The sequence below is a fragment of the Macaca mulatta genome, chromosome 9 (assembly GCF_049350105.2).
Source record: "Macaca mulatta isolate MMU2019108-1 chromosome 9, T2T-MMU8v2.0, whole genome shotgun sequence".
NCBI lineage: Eukaryota > Metazoa > Chordata > Mammalia > Primates > Cercopithecidae > Macaca > Macaca mulatta.
In genome coordinates this window covers 3,800,435-3,814,906 of record NC_133414.1, presented here as the reverse complement: position 1 = coordinate 3,814,906, position 14,472 = coordinate 3,800,435, and the positions used below count along the sequence as shown (strand labels likewise).

The 14,472-nt window shown below is 53.9% G+C and overlaps 1 long non-coding RNA gene across 2 annotated transcripts in view; it reads right to left on the bottom strand.

Annotated features, from left to right (window-relative positions):
- LOC100430197 (uncharacterized) overlaps window positions 1-14,409 on the bottom strand; it is a 255,914-nt gene extending 241,505 nt beyond the window's left edge. For both annotated transcript variants that reach the window (XR_013397777.1, XR_003719151.2), the window contains exon 1: window positions 14,322-14,409. This is a non-coding gene — a long non-coding RNA (uncharacterized LOC100430197). The remainder of the gene's footprint in view (window positions 1-14,321) is intronic.
- Window positions 14,410-14,472: the final 63 nt, after the last annotated feature.

The window sequence follows — 14,472 nt, the reverse complement described above, 5'->3', positions numbered from 1 at the left end:
CACAGGTCGCCGGCCACCGTACTCTAGCCAAATTCCTTTGTGCCTGTATGGAAGCTTCACAGATACAGCCCCGTCACATTAATGACCGTATGAGAAGCTCAGGGCAGAGACGAACTTAGCGCTGAATTTTTACACATGTATCGCCTTTTATCCAGAAGACAAGAGAGAAAGGCTGGGGCAGATCACCTCATTGAGTGTAATGACTCCAGCCACTTCTCTTCACCCCGGGTCACTCCTCAGTCACATGCTTTTGAGAAACCAAAGCCATTCTCTTCTCTTCAATATGGGTTCCAAGTACTAAATTCCTCCATTTTATCAATTAGATTATCAAGCAGCCATTTGTAATCTGGACTGCAATCTGATACAAAATTTAAAGCTAATTTAGGTTGTGGTAATAGCTATTTACGTTATAGAAAAGGCATGAATGAAAACTTTAATCTGTTCATAGGACCAATTTTGTAAAAAAAAACCAATTATTCAAGCAATGATTGTCTTCAGTCAGATGCAAATTAATTTGCTCATAAAAGATTTTACAATAGGAATTTTTAAATCCATGGTATTTCCTGAGCCTGTCTCTGCACCTTCCCCCGAGTGCACAGGACTTCTCAGGGCATCCCATCAGCAGACCCACTGAAGAGAATAAGCCCGCAGCCCCCAGCCCAGGAATCAAGTCCGAGCCCCAGCAGCCCCTCGTCCAGCCGGGGCTTCCTCACCAGCACAGCACCCAGGTCTTCCAGGTTTAATGCCAGGTGTGCGTGGAAAGTAGAGTGCTGGAAGGACCACAGTGGACATTCTACAAATGCAAATTCCCTCCTGGAACAGCCCAGCAACCCTCTGTACCTTCTTCAAAGTACCCATGCCAGGTAGGTGTAGAGAGTCTAATGGGGTGCCTAGGAATCAGCATTTAATACGATTCTGATGAATAAAGTTTGAGAGGCCGGTCAGCGAGAGGCTGCCATGGCCTCCATCGATATGCAGGCTCTGAAGAGACACATCCATGTAACAGGTCAGACAGGACAAGGATGGGGAGGTGGAGGGCAAATTCCATAGGCCACCAACCACCCCCACCATCCCTACTGAGACTGTGATTTGAGAGGCAAAGCCAGGGAGAAAAGATGCCTGCACCACTCTAGGGACTGAGATTTCACCTAAAGTGTGCAGCATGTGGCTGAGGGTCAAAGTTGGGCAAGCCGGGAGTACAGAACGGGGTTCACAGGCCCAGAGGTGCCCCCTACACCCAGATCCTGCACAGACCTCCCAAGCACTGCCTGTATCTTCTGCCTGGTTTATTTCCTGCCCCCCTCCTACTGTGTTGGTTTCTCAGCTGCCCCACCACCACCTCACACCTCTCTACAAGCTTGGTGAACTGAAAATAGCACGGAGGCCTAAGAGCTGGGCTCTGGGGCCAACATCCTGCCTGAGACATCAGTTCCACCCAAACCCGCTGTGATGTGAGCCCGAGATTTCTCAAATGTGAGATGGGAAGGTAACTGAACCCACTTCCCAGGGCGCCTGTGGACACTGAGATCACATATAGCCACATCTCGGCGTCCAGCACACGTGGGACCCCAGCAGCGTTGACCCTGATGGGAATCCCTCTATGCCCCCTCTGCTACCAGAGCCAACTCCCAGCAGTAACTGGAGGGTGCATTCTCTATTCCCACTCCACTCACCTCCCATTGCTCCACAGTGACCTGCCGCGCAGCGGCCACCAGCAAACCCAGCCCCACTATCCAGGCTCCGGTGGAAAACTGAACCCTCACCTTGGGGCGTCTTCCACTTGCGGTTCCAAAGGGGGCCGAGAAACCACCCTCAAGGGCACTCACCTGTTCCTTATTGCAAGTAATGACCTGCCACGCAGGGCCACCAGCAAACCCGGCTCCACCATCCAGGCTCCTGTGGATAACCAAACCCCCACTTTGGGGCGTCTTCCACTTGCGGTTCTGAAGAGGGGGCAAGAAACCGCCCTCAAGGGCACTCACCTGTTCCTTATTACACGTAATGACCTGCCATGCAGGGCCACCAGCAAACCCGGCTCCACCATCCACGTTCTGGTGGGCAACTTCCCCCACCCTGGCTTCCTCCTGGGTGTCTGGGAGGCTCAGAAACTGCCCTCCAAGGGCACTCATCTGTTCCTTATTGCACTAATACCTCATTTACAGAAATTGACTTCCAGCACTGCAGGTGTGACAAGTTAGGAATCCTGCTTGCTTGCCAGCTCCAAGAGCTTGAGGTCACGTCCACCTCACCAACATCCCAGAGACCCAGCACTGTTCCACTGTTTAAAATTCAAAAATACTCTTTCAAAATGCTAGTGGCATTTGGTTTGCGCATAAAATGCTAAACACCTTCAAGTGAAACATATCTTCAACAGTTTGATTCAATCATAACATGTGAGTTACACATCTGCCAGGTTGTAAAGCCTCATGCATTTATAACCTTTTATGCATGGTCAAATGATTAATATAAATTATGAGAATCTCTAACAGGTTTTTTTTTCCTGGCATTAGATGACCAAATGAAAACTGGGTTCTGGCTGGCTTGCGGGCCTGTAGAAGCAGACATCGGCTGACACAACCAAGCTCCTTCCCACTAACGTGGCCTCATCCCAGGCCCCTCACCCAGACACCCGCAGGCCCCTGGAGGAGCAAGCTGACCTGCCCACATTTCTCAACTGCACAGCTGTTGCTCACACTGCCGATGGAGCTCGAGGCACGAGCAGGCCACCACGCTAAAAATACCACGCAGCGTCCACGCCAGGTGATGGTGGTTTTCACTCCACCCCAAAGCCCCATATTTGAGTTTACAGCTATGACTACTAAATGGATTTTTAGACCCTCAAGACATACTTTGCTTTTATGCAACAAAGTTAAAAGATTATCCCTCAGATATAGGCTCTGAAACTGTGGAATAATTATTTGGGAACAGAGCCTCTGCCAGATCAGGATAAGCACTTGGGACAACACCCCGTGACCTCGGCCCACACAAACCCATCCAGACCAGAGGCCTCCGCACTGCTCTGTAATTTCTGTGGATTTCTGTAAACGAGGTATTAGTGCAATAAAGAACAGACGAGTACCCTTGGAGGGCAGTTTCTGAGCCTCCAAGCCACACGGCCATGTTCAGGCTGAAGCCGCACCACCTCCACAAACACTGTCCCTCGCTGAGGTGTGCCTGGCTTCTCCCTTTTTCCAGAACTTAACAAAACCTGAAAGGACAGGTCTGTGTAGAAAAATACAAACTACTTGCGTATTCCTCTTCCTAGTTCAGGCTGTAGGAAGCTCGTTTCAGCCCTCACCGTGTTCTGTGGTTTGGTTCCCATAAAAAATAAAGTCAGAGACAGGGCGCAGTGGCTCAAGCCTGTAATCCCAGCACTTTGGGAGGCCGAGACGGGCAGATCACGAGGTCAGGAGATCGAGACCATCCTGGCTAACACGGTGAAAGCCCGTCTCTACTAAAAAATACAAAAAATTAGCTGGGCGTGGTGGTTGGTGTCTGTAGTCCCAACTACTTGAGAGGCTGAGGCAGGAGAATGGTGTAAACCCGAGATCCGGCCACTGCACTCCAACCTGGCAACAGAGCGAGACTCCGTCTCAAAAAAAAAAAATAAAATAAAGTCAGAATTCTAGTCCCTGTCTCCTGGGCAGTGTGGCAGGCATACATACCTTCAGTTACATGAGGAAAGGCGTGGCAAGCCCCCTTCCTTCAGTAAAACTGCACAGTTCCCAAAACCCTGATGCCATCCCCCTCACGCCACTGTGAACACCTGGACAGAGCACATTTCAATGCGTGCACCTTTGTGGGATAGCTTTCTATTTCCCCACTAAATCACCCCAAATTTAGCACCCTAAACACTGACTTATTTTCTCACATTTCTGGAAGCTGGAGTCCAAAACAGGTCCCACCAGCTAACGTCCAGGTGTCAGCAGGGCTGGCTCTGGGGCAGCGACCATCTCCTTCCCTCCCGTGGCCTCTAAGAGGCTTCACGCATCCCCTGGTCCATATGGCATCCACCAGTCTTCAGAACCCACAGCAGCCCTGACGGCCCAAACAGGAAGACGCAGAACGTCAGGAACCCGGGCTCTGGTGCTACAGCCAAGCCTCCGCAACCTCCCAGCTCCTCATGCACTCCCGTGCGAGCTAATATAGATTCCACTTTAACTAGTGTCACCTGTGTAAGGGGTAAGTGCCCAGCTGTGAACTGGTTAACCTCGCCCACGCAGACCCCGGGAATAAACTCACAGGCCATGGACCACTGCACAGGCAATGAGCGACCACCTGCTCGGGGACCTCCATGGCCCAGCAGAGCCCTCCAGTGCCTCCCCGTGGGCTCAGGGACCGGCGGCCAGGGTCTGCAGAGCCAGAGGGCCCTGGGTAAAAAAAAAAAAAAAATACAGCTCCCATGTTGGGAGGCGCCCGCCCGTGGTTGAGTTCCCGGTACTTTAAGTAGCCCAGGTGGACAAACCGCACCGCGTGCAACTCCATCACCAGAATAACGCCTGCACGTGGCGAGTGCACGGGTGTCCACCCCTCAGCCCAGCTGGCCGTGCTAAGCACATCACCGCCGTGATGCCCAATCAGACGCAGCTGCTGGCACAGCCCAGGCATCGGACCCCAAGAACATTCTGGATCACAATTTATAGTAGTGATTGCGATCAGGGCCACATGTGGCTGAATGTATTTACAGGAGGACGCCACAGCCAATCTGGCTGGACTGAGAGCATTTCCCACTGTACATTCTTACAACACCATTTTATTTGCACTTTATTAAACTTTTATGGCATTTTCTGCCTATCTACTTTATGGGAGTGTTTCTTGTTCTTATGACTGCAGTGCTACTTCAAGCTACAACTATCAATGTGTAAAATTAGCTTGGAAGGCGCCTTATCATTAAACATTTCACAAGCAAGCAGTCAGAGGCACCTAACCCAGAGGCCCGTTTTCTTCTCTGAGCCAAACCTACATTGGACTCAAAGAAAACTGCACACGGAGAGGGGCTGGATCTCCAGCGCCCATTCCTAGGGGGCGTCCTGGGGAGCAGATATGGAGGGAGAAGCCCTGGGCTACGGCACCGTCGTACTAAAGAAAAGTCCATTTAGGTAAATGCAAGCACCAGACTTAAGAGATTAAGCAAACCATGAAAAGAAACCACTAACCACAGCTTCTCCAAAACAGAACTAAACTCCCTTTAGTTTGAATTGGAAAAGCAGAAGTGATGATCAGGATACAAAAGAAATGACAAAGTATCTGAACACAGGAGAATAATCAAGGGCTACTGTCTCTTCCTGTGTCAGTGGGAGCCTCACATCTAAGCTGGATTTAGAAGGTTGCTACTTTGGACTGAAAGTTATCCCCAACCCTAGTTTGTAAGCAAGTGGAGCAGAACGCTTCAATTATTTCAAAGTTTAGCAATAAAGCTCTGCAACTCTCACAACCATTTTAATTGGTGTGAATTTTAAAGTGACTCAATCTGTTGGCTGGAGTATCTAACGGCTTAACCACGGGGTCATGTTGGAAAATTATTCCAGTTGCTTTTGTTTTTTCTACTGAAGATGCATTTGAACGTTCTTGTAGTTTGCAGTTGGCTGGTTCTGTTTGGTCCTGAGGAGGCCCAAGTACCCAGAGAGGAAGAATCTGAAACCTCAAGACACTTGAGTGCTATCTGGGGAGATGGAGACCCCAACCCGAGGGCCACTGACAGACTCAGCATGGGCGCATCGCCTCCTGATGCAATGGGCCACATATTTTCCGCTTACAAAACAACATAAGCACACACCCCCAGGTGTGCACACACGCTCTGTACATGCTCACGTCTGTCCATGCCAACACCAGTACACACCCCCAGGTGTGCACACACGCTCTGTACACATCTGTCCCCGCCAACACCAGCACACACCCCCAGGGTGCACACACACTCTGTACACGCTCACGTCTGTCCATGACAACAACAGCACACACCCCCGAGGTGTGCACAATGCTCTGTACACATCTGTCCCTGCCAATGCCAGCACACATCCCCAAGGTGTGCACACACGCTCTGTACATGCTCACACCCCTTCGTGCCAATATAAGTACACACCCCCAGGGGTGCCCACACTCTCTGCACATACTCACATCTGTCCCTGCAGTCTGAGTTAAACAGTCATGGAGAGGCAGAGGAGGAGGAGGAAGGACGCGATGGGCACTGAGGTCCTGGGCCGGCTCCCCTCCCTACCTCGGGAGAGACCCCTCATGTGATCCTGCTGTCACTCACCCTTCTGCCTCCATCCTCCATCCTCCCATATGGATCAGGAGGATGCCCACTGCACAGAGCTGTGATGAGCATGAACAGAAGATGGCAGGAGCTCATGCCAAGGTGCTGAGCATGGGGCCTATGGAGTGCTTCTTTCTGCTGTGGCTGATATCATTAAACAAGAGGCTGACACAGCTTCCAGAGAGAATGTCACTCACTGAGAAACTGAAACGTGTGACCTAAGAGCCTGTGAAGGTCTAAGAACAAACCAACAAACCAAATGGTTTTGTTTGTTTTTCAAACACTGTAGCCTGTTTTTTCTTTTTTTAATGCTCTACCTTGGGTATCATTCAGTTTAATTTCAAAGTAAGTCCAATAAATACACAAAATCACAGGACTAAGCATGGAGCATTGTTTCACTTCATGTCCTCCAGCCTTTAGGACACATTAAGTAAAGACATGATTCCAGGATTCCCATTAGAAAGGCTGCCCTGGAGCACCTGCTGGGGCAGCAAAATTGCAGCTGTTGATGCTGCCCCCAAGCTGCTTGGATGAAGCAGAAGATTCCTAAGGTCTCTTCTCTTCTGCCCCTTGTCCAGGAGAGAAGGTGGGGGGAGAAAAGTGAGAGAAGACAGGAAGAAGGAGAGGGGAAGGAGGGAGAGAGGAGGGGGGAGGGAGGGAGAGAGGAGGGGGTAGGGAGGGAGAGAGGAGGGGAAGGGAGGGAGAGAGGAGGGGGGAGGGAGGGAGAGAGGACGGGGAGGGAGAGAGAGAGGAGGGGAAGGGAGGGAGAGAGGATGGGGGAGGGCGGGAGAGAGGAGGGGGAGGGAGGGAGAGAGGATGGGGAGGGAGAGAGAGAGGAGGGGGGAGGGAGGGAGAGAGGAGGGGAAGGGAGGGAGAGAGGATGGGGAAGGGAGGGAGAGAGGAGGGGAAGGGAGGGAGAGAGGATGGGGGAGGGCGGGAGAGACGAGGGGGGAGGGAGGGAGGGAGGAGGGGCATGTTCCATTCACCAAGGCAGCCTTGCTGCAGAGAGAATGGAGGGTGTGTTGCCTCTCAGGACAGCAAGTTCAAGCTGTTTATAATTGTTAGTGTAAACAGTGACCAGCTGAGGACAGGGCTGTAATTGGAGATGACAACATTTTGTTTTCATAGTTGATATTGGGGACCTGGACCTAAAGCACCGTGCCTTGCCCTTTCGCCAGATGGGCCATTGCCTCTCTATACTTGAGTCTATTTGACTAAATACCCGATATTGACTAGGAATTATGACGTGTAGGATACCCCTTACCACAGTAACGTCAAACTCATATTCTAAATGCAATTTGCTCAGGGACTGGCTTCTAACTCTGGGTGGGAATGTTAAGCTCAGTCCAGTTCAATTCAATAAGCATTTATCAAGAAATTCCTAGACCAAGAGCTGTGTTAGACACTGGGTATGGGGTGATGGGGATACGAAGATGTGGAATTAGGACTCGAGAAGCTCAAATGCTCTCATTTAATTCCCTAATGCAATTACCTAGCTTCAACCTGATGGCTGTAATGTCTAAATTCACTTTTTCTTCATTCCAGTTCTACATAACAAAGCATAAATAATCACAGAGGAATGATTCCGTGTTGGACTATTCAGTGGGCAGAGAAGAGCATTCTGACCGGCGTGAGACACTGTCTCCGTTCCCAGGGAACCCGTGAGGTGGCTGCACGGAGTACACGCGTGAAGATTCAGGAGCAGGAGCATCAGGTGACGGGAGGAGCACGGAGACAGCACCAGACAGATGCCTGCCGAGGGGCCGCTGCAGCCGGGCTGGCCGGGAAGGTCACGGGAGCGGGTGCAGGCGTCTCCCTCCAGCTGCACTTGGTTTTCATGAGGACACGTGCAGGGAAGGGGATGACACCGAAATGCTGTGGCGCTGAGGGGAGGAGGGGAGGGACGCAGGGTTGAGGGCTGGCCACCACCCCTTGCGTCCCTGCCCCTATGAACGCTGCCAAAATCAGCCCCAATGGGGAGAAGTGAGGTGGGTGAAAGAGGTGGACAGACTTGGCTTCCATGGAATTCACAGATTCCAGTCATTAAAATTCCCTTCTGAGTTTTCATTTGGAAAACTTTGCAAATGTACTTAGGGACAAAAGGCAGATGATGAAGCCAACACAGTTGGGTTCAAACCGCCGCCCTTCTCTCTGCATCCAACACCCGCCCTGAGCCCCTGAGTTCGAGGACCCGGAGCTGCCCAGCCCAAGGGCACGGCCCCTGACCAGAGGAGGGAGCTGCACAGCGGGGGCCCCAGCACGTGGATGGCAGGATCTGTGCTATCTCAGTCCCAGGGCCCCAAGCTGAGAAGGCCTGGGGCTCCCAGCTGAAGCTTTGCTGTCTCCTCTGTCACCAAAGTCAAGAAGGACTGAGTGGGACCAACGCGGGACCTGCCGGCTCCTCGGTGGCTGCCAATGTGGCCCTCAGGCTACGGGTAAGACCCTCTAGGGGAGCCCAGACAGCGGTGAGAATCACAGCCACGAGTGCTCCAAGGGCCCCAAAACACAAGCGCAGCCTAAGGAAGGCAGCACCGGCTCAGATCCCCGTCCAGGGTTGTGTGCCACACTGGAGAGACGCAGGGCACCAGAACATGCTGCTTTCGGTGGCTTTGTGGGGTGTAGGAACACAAAGTGGGGCCTCGAGTGGCTCAGAAGTCACTCCCACCAGCCCGTGGGGACCTGGGCAGCCCTTCTGGATGTGGCTGGAGTCTCTCCAGGGCAGGCTCCAAAGTCCCACGGAGGAGGTGAGCGTAGATCTTGCGCTGACATGAGAAAGGCCCCTGACAAGTATCCTGAACATGCAGGCACACAGCTGGCTGACTCATCTGAAGGGACCTGCTGTGCCACAAGCCAGGGATGGCTGGAGAGAACTCGACTAACACACAAACCCTGCCCAGGCGCCCACGAGAAAACTATGGAAGCTGTGAAGACGGAGGTGTGCACGCAGCTGGGAGAACCCAGGGAGGAGCCGCACTGGGGACCAGGTGGGACGGAGGGCTGAGCCCCACAAGCAAAGGAGGGAGGCGCTCAGTGCCATGAAGACCCCGCTGCACCCACAGCTGCAGGCGTGGCTGGCAGCACGAGCTTGGTTGCAGGGGCCCAGGAGCACGTGTGTTTGGCAGGAGCTGCCCTCCTGGAGCCGCACTAGGGCTACCCTCGTTTTAGAGACAGGCACCTGATATCAACGATGACAATCAACCATGCCACCCTGAATTACAGCCGCGTCCTCAGCGGGTCACTATTTACGCTGACAATTACAAAGAGCTTGAACTCGCTATCCCAAGAGGCAACAAGCCCTTCATTATCACCACCACAAGCCTCTGTGCGGCCCTCCCCCACCGCTTCCCGTCGGGGCAAGGTGAAGTCCCATGACAGTGACTCAGAGCCAGCCCAGTAGCTTCAGTGCAGGAAAAATCACAAAAACTCAAACACATCCTAAACATGGGCAGTTGGTAGGAGCCAATTCCTAAATTAAACCTGTTCCGAGGCTTTCTGGGCTAGCACAGCTCTGATCACAGGCTTGCGCTTTTTGCTCCCCCTGAAGGGCGGCGACGAGGCCGGACTCTGCCATTCTGCAGGTTCTGATACGTGGAGTCTGCCCTGTGGCCTCGGTGGCCCGTGCCAGACAGTGTGATTGTCGCCCGCAGTGAACACTCGGCACAGCAAAGCAGGCTTGGGGAAGAACAGAAAGTGACCTCTAAGCCTGCAGAAGACGCTAAGCCACGCACGGCCTCACGTGCACTGCAGGTCAATCACGCTGAAGCAGGAACGAGCTCTTAATAGTTCCAGTAAATGCAAAGGCCGCCCTGGAAAACTGTGTGAACCTTTCTGACAACTCACAGGTGGGGAGCCACTGCCTGAGACACGAAGGTAAAGAATTAACTTGAAACTGCATATTATAAAACTTATTTTTAAATGACGGCACTTAATTTAAAAGACTCCCAAAGAATACTGCATTAGAAAATGACAGAGTGAAACCGTGAGGCTGACCACAGTCCCTGGAAATTTCACCAAATGTTGTGTCAAAACTGGGAAACAGAAGAACCGCACCTGATGAAACATTCAATTAATCACTCGAGTCCTCCCCACATATGAAGCTATGTTAAAAAGTGTTCCCAGAAGCTAAAATGAGCAGGAGGGCTGTGAACACACAAAGAAAGAGCCACTTCGTCCGCAGACCACAACAAAAGAAACGCTAATGAGTGCCTACGACACCCTGGAGTCCAGGGCTCTGGGTGCAGCTGGGACGGGGACACTCAGGATTCCACTGTCCGGAGGGGAAACCAGGGCGGAAACACCAGGGAGCCTGTCCCAGGGTGCAGAGCCAGTGAACAGTGGTTCATACTGCGACAATCCCAGCTGCCAGGCTCTGGGGCTCCTCGGGACAGAATCCTGTTGACTTCACTCTGGGGTGTGAGAGGTGGCAGCATCCCCCAAAGGCACCTGGAGAAGTGGTGTTACCCTCCGTCCCCTGTCCCCAGTGTTGCTCACCATCCTCCTCACCTCCAGGCCCCTCTCCCTGTCCTCCCTCATTTTCCTATTCACCCAGAGCACCTCACATGACTCTTCCCTTTTCAAGAGGCTCAGCTGTACCCAGAGGCATTCCAGCCTATTCAGGACGGGACACACACCCTGGGGAAATGCCAGCACAGGGCCGGAAGGGCCTGAGACCCTCTCACTGTCACCCAGGAGGGATGGAACAGCCCACGGTCACGCTGCTTGTGAGGCAGGATGAAAACATCTGTGTCCAAAATGTTCTTTTCACTGGAACTGTTCAGACCATTCGTGAACGAATCAGTTAAATACCAGCAAGGGCCATTTCCACTTATTCTCTGGCTACAGTTTTCCACCCACCCGCAACCACACTCCTAGGAATTATCCCTAACGCAGAATCAGCGCCTTGTGCCTTTAGGAAAACCTCTTTCCCTCCAGCTTTGTCCTCCTTCCACAAAAGGTGCCTCTGACTGCCTCACTCGCTGTACCAGGATTTCACTCGGCTACGGAGGAAAATCTGCGTGGGGCTCAGAGGTGGGTGGTCCCTGCATGGGCAGCAGCTCTGTGACATCCTCCGAGGAGCCTGGCCCAGGCCTGCCCCACACACCAGGACTCTGCCTTCTGGCCCTCGGGCTCCCGAAGCTGCTTTCCCTCCAGGGGTCATGCCTCGGGCAAGAAGGCCGGACAAGGGCCCAGGGCTGCTGTGGGTCGGGAAAGCCTCCTGACACCTCCCTCTCCAGGACCCCCCATCAGCATCCCAGCATCTGGACCTGTGTCACCAGCCGCTCCGCCGTGCAAGAGAATTGGATTTTCAGCTGGGTGTGCTGCTTCCCTAAACAAAGTAGGGTGTTGTTACTGAGGAAAAAGGAAAAAGCTGGCATCTTCTTGGCAACCCCACGACATCCAGCCACTGGTTCTCACCACCCCAGAGACGTCCATCCAGGGCAGACAGTGTCTTCAATCAAGTGCCACTGACCCAGAAGTGCAGTAATTAGTACACTTTCACCACAGTCACCCACTCCTTCACCTTTACACCCAAGAAAAACATGTTTGCCAGGCAAATTAGATGTCCAGGAGGTGTCAGGAAATCCCAAACCTACTTTAAGCCTCAGACTTTTGAGACCGTTGAGGGCCGTGCACACAAGAGCAAGGCTGCACCCGAAAGTTCTGCTCCTGCCGGACATCACAGACAGACCTCACAGCTCAGCCACATGGACCCTTCCAGGACTTCACGAGAGGGACCTCCGTGGTACACGCAATGACATGCACTTCGTTCAGCCCCGAACAGACCACGCCCTCGTTACAGGGTCGGTGATCCACCTCCTGCCATCAGCCCCCACCTCACTGAGGGTCTCCATCTGCATCTGTAATAACTTTGCTGTTTTACCCGGGTACTAAAATGCAGCATCGGAATGTTTAAAGGTCTTTAAATATCAATCCTCTGGGTGCAGTTCTTGGCACTTTAATGCGGTCACTCAATGCAGACCTCACTCACAGCTCTGAGGTAGCTCATACCTTTCCTACCTAACCAAGGAAGAAACGGAGGCATGGAAGGTGCAGCTCGTAAGGAGCAGATTAGGATTCAAACCAGTGATCTTCGTCACATGCTGAGCTACCTCTCAGGCTGAGATAACGTTGAAAATTAACCAGGTAGAACAGCGTTCCATAAATCAGCTGGAAATGGTCCTTGTGGACGGGCCTGTGGTTACTCCCTGAAGAACAAGACCATTCGCCCAAACATCCACCTGTGTCACACTCAAATGCTTACATATACAACTATTTTTAAAATAACCCAATCAAGCATGTTCACAGCCATTTAGAGCCATAAAGATTGTCTGCTTTGCTGACAATCAACCCAAGACCTCTGTCGGCAAAGGGCACGGTGCCAGGTCCAGAGAAGGTGGGACAGAGACACAAACAGGAACCGCTCCGTCCCTGGGAGCCTCGCTCTGATGGGCCCGCGAGGACATGTCACAGACGGCGGGGCACAGGCAGACGGCAGGCCAGGAGAAGGGGCTGCGCTGCCGGGAGGCAGTGCTTGAGCTCTAATGGATGGAACACTGCTAACCAGCGAAGGTGGAGAGAGGACACCCATCTGAGAGGACGAAGAGGCAGCAAAGCACAGTTGGCCTCGGGGAACCGGAAGCCACAGGGACATCAGGCTGGGTGCTGCTGTCTGCTGGCCACCGGCTGGGGGACTGTACTGGGCCTGGAGGGACATCCCTGACACTCCCCACCAGATGCCAGCGGCACCCCCAGCCCCAGGTGAGAACCACGGATCCCATGGCGAATGAGGACAGCCTGTGGGAAGTGGGGCTGGGACAGCTCTGCACAGCTTAATAGGAAAGTTGGGTTCTATTTTGTGGGGTTTTGGTCACGACAATGGCCGGTCAGGGCTGTCCGTCAGGAAGTGATTTGAGGACAGATTAGAGAAGGGGCTGCCAAGGCCAACGGGGCATTCGCTGCCTGGGTCCAAGGAAAAGGAAATAAAGGCTGGCGATGTGACAGTGTGGGGGAGCACAGAGGGAAGGAACTGGTGGAGACACAGGACTGGCTCCGCACAGGGCCACGAGCAGCTACCCGGGGATCGTCCTACTAATTCTCCTCAGGGCCCCAAGAGGCGGCTGTGAGGATCCCCCTCCTGAGGACAGAACTGCTCCAGAGCCACACAGCGAGGATCCACAGAACCAAGATCCGGGCCAGCTCCAAAGCGGGCGATTTTTACCCCTCACCCGTGGTTCTGAGGCAGGGATCAGAGCCCTCTGGACACACAGACCCTCCCAGGAACTGCAGGAAGGGGAAGCAGACGCCCCGGACCAGCGGCAGGACCCAGGGTTTCTGCCCTCCAGGGCACCTTTGGACCAGCCACTGCACAGGTGGACACACGGTGCTTTAACCCGCGCTGGGGAAAGGAGCCCTCGCTCTCAGGGTGGAAGGGTGGAGACCCCACCCTCGATGGGGCCCGGCCTCCCTGCTTTAACCCGTGCTGGGTGGAGACGGCAGATCGATCGGGCTGGCCTCCCTGCTGGGCACAGCCTGAGCCACATGACCAAGGCCAGAGAGGATTACCAATGGACACCTGGCCCAGCTTCCGGCAGCCCCCGACCAGGCCACTACCCTCACTCAACAGCCCGGTCCATCACCAAGCCCCACCCTCTTCTGCCAGCCCTGCCCCCACAAGGCCCCGCCTCTCGCATGCAAGCCCCGCCCCCAAGGCGCAGCTTGCCTGCAGCCCCGCCCCACTGGCTCCACCCCATCGCCTGCAAGCCCCATCCCCAAGGCCCAGCTCACCTGCATCCCCGCCTACTAGGCTCCACTCCTCACCTGCAAAAAGCCACCCCTCACTAAGCTCCTCCCCTCACTTGCCCAGCCCCGCCCAACATAGCACGCCCTCCAGGAGCCCCTCTTTTCACCTGCGCAGCCCCGCCCTTCACCCGGCCCCACTCATCTGCATAGACACGCCTCTCGCCACGCCCCACTTCTCCCCTGCCCACTTCCCCCTCCCATCAACTGTCCACATCCTGCTGCTGGCCGCACCCCGCCCCTTTCGGCAAGCCTGCCGCTCCCCTTTTACCCGTGAGCACGCGTCTCGCCTTGCCCGCCTCCTTCGGCATGTCGGCCCAGCTCCTCCCGCCCATCTCCCTCTGCACCGCCCTCCCGCCAGTCCCAGAGCAGTGGAGGCCCGCCCTTTTCATCTACAGCCTATCGCAGAGGACGTTGCCGTT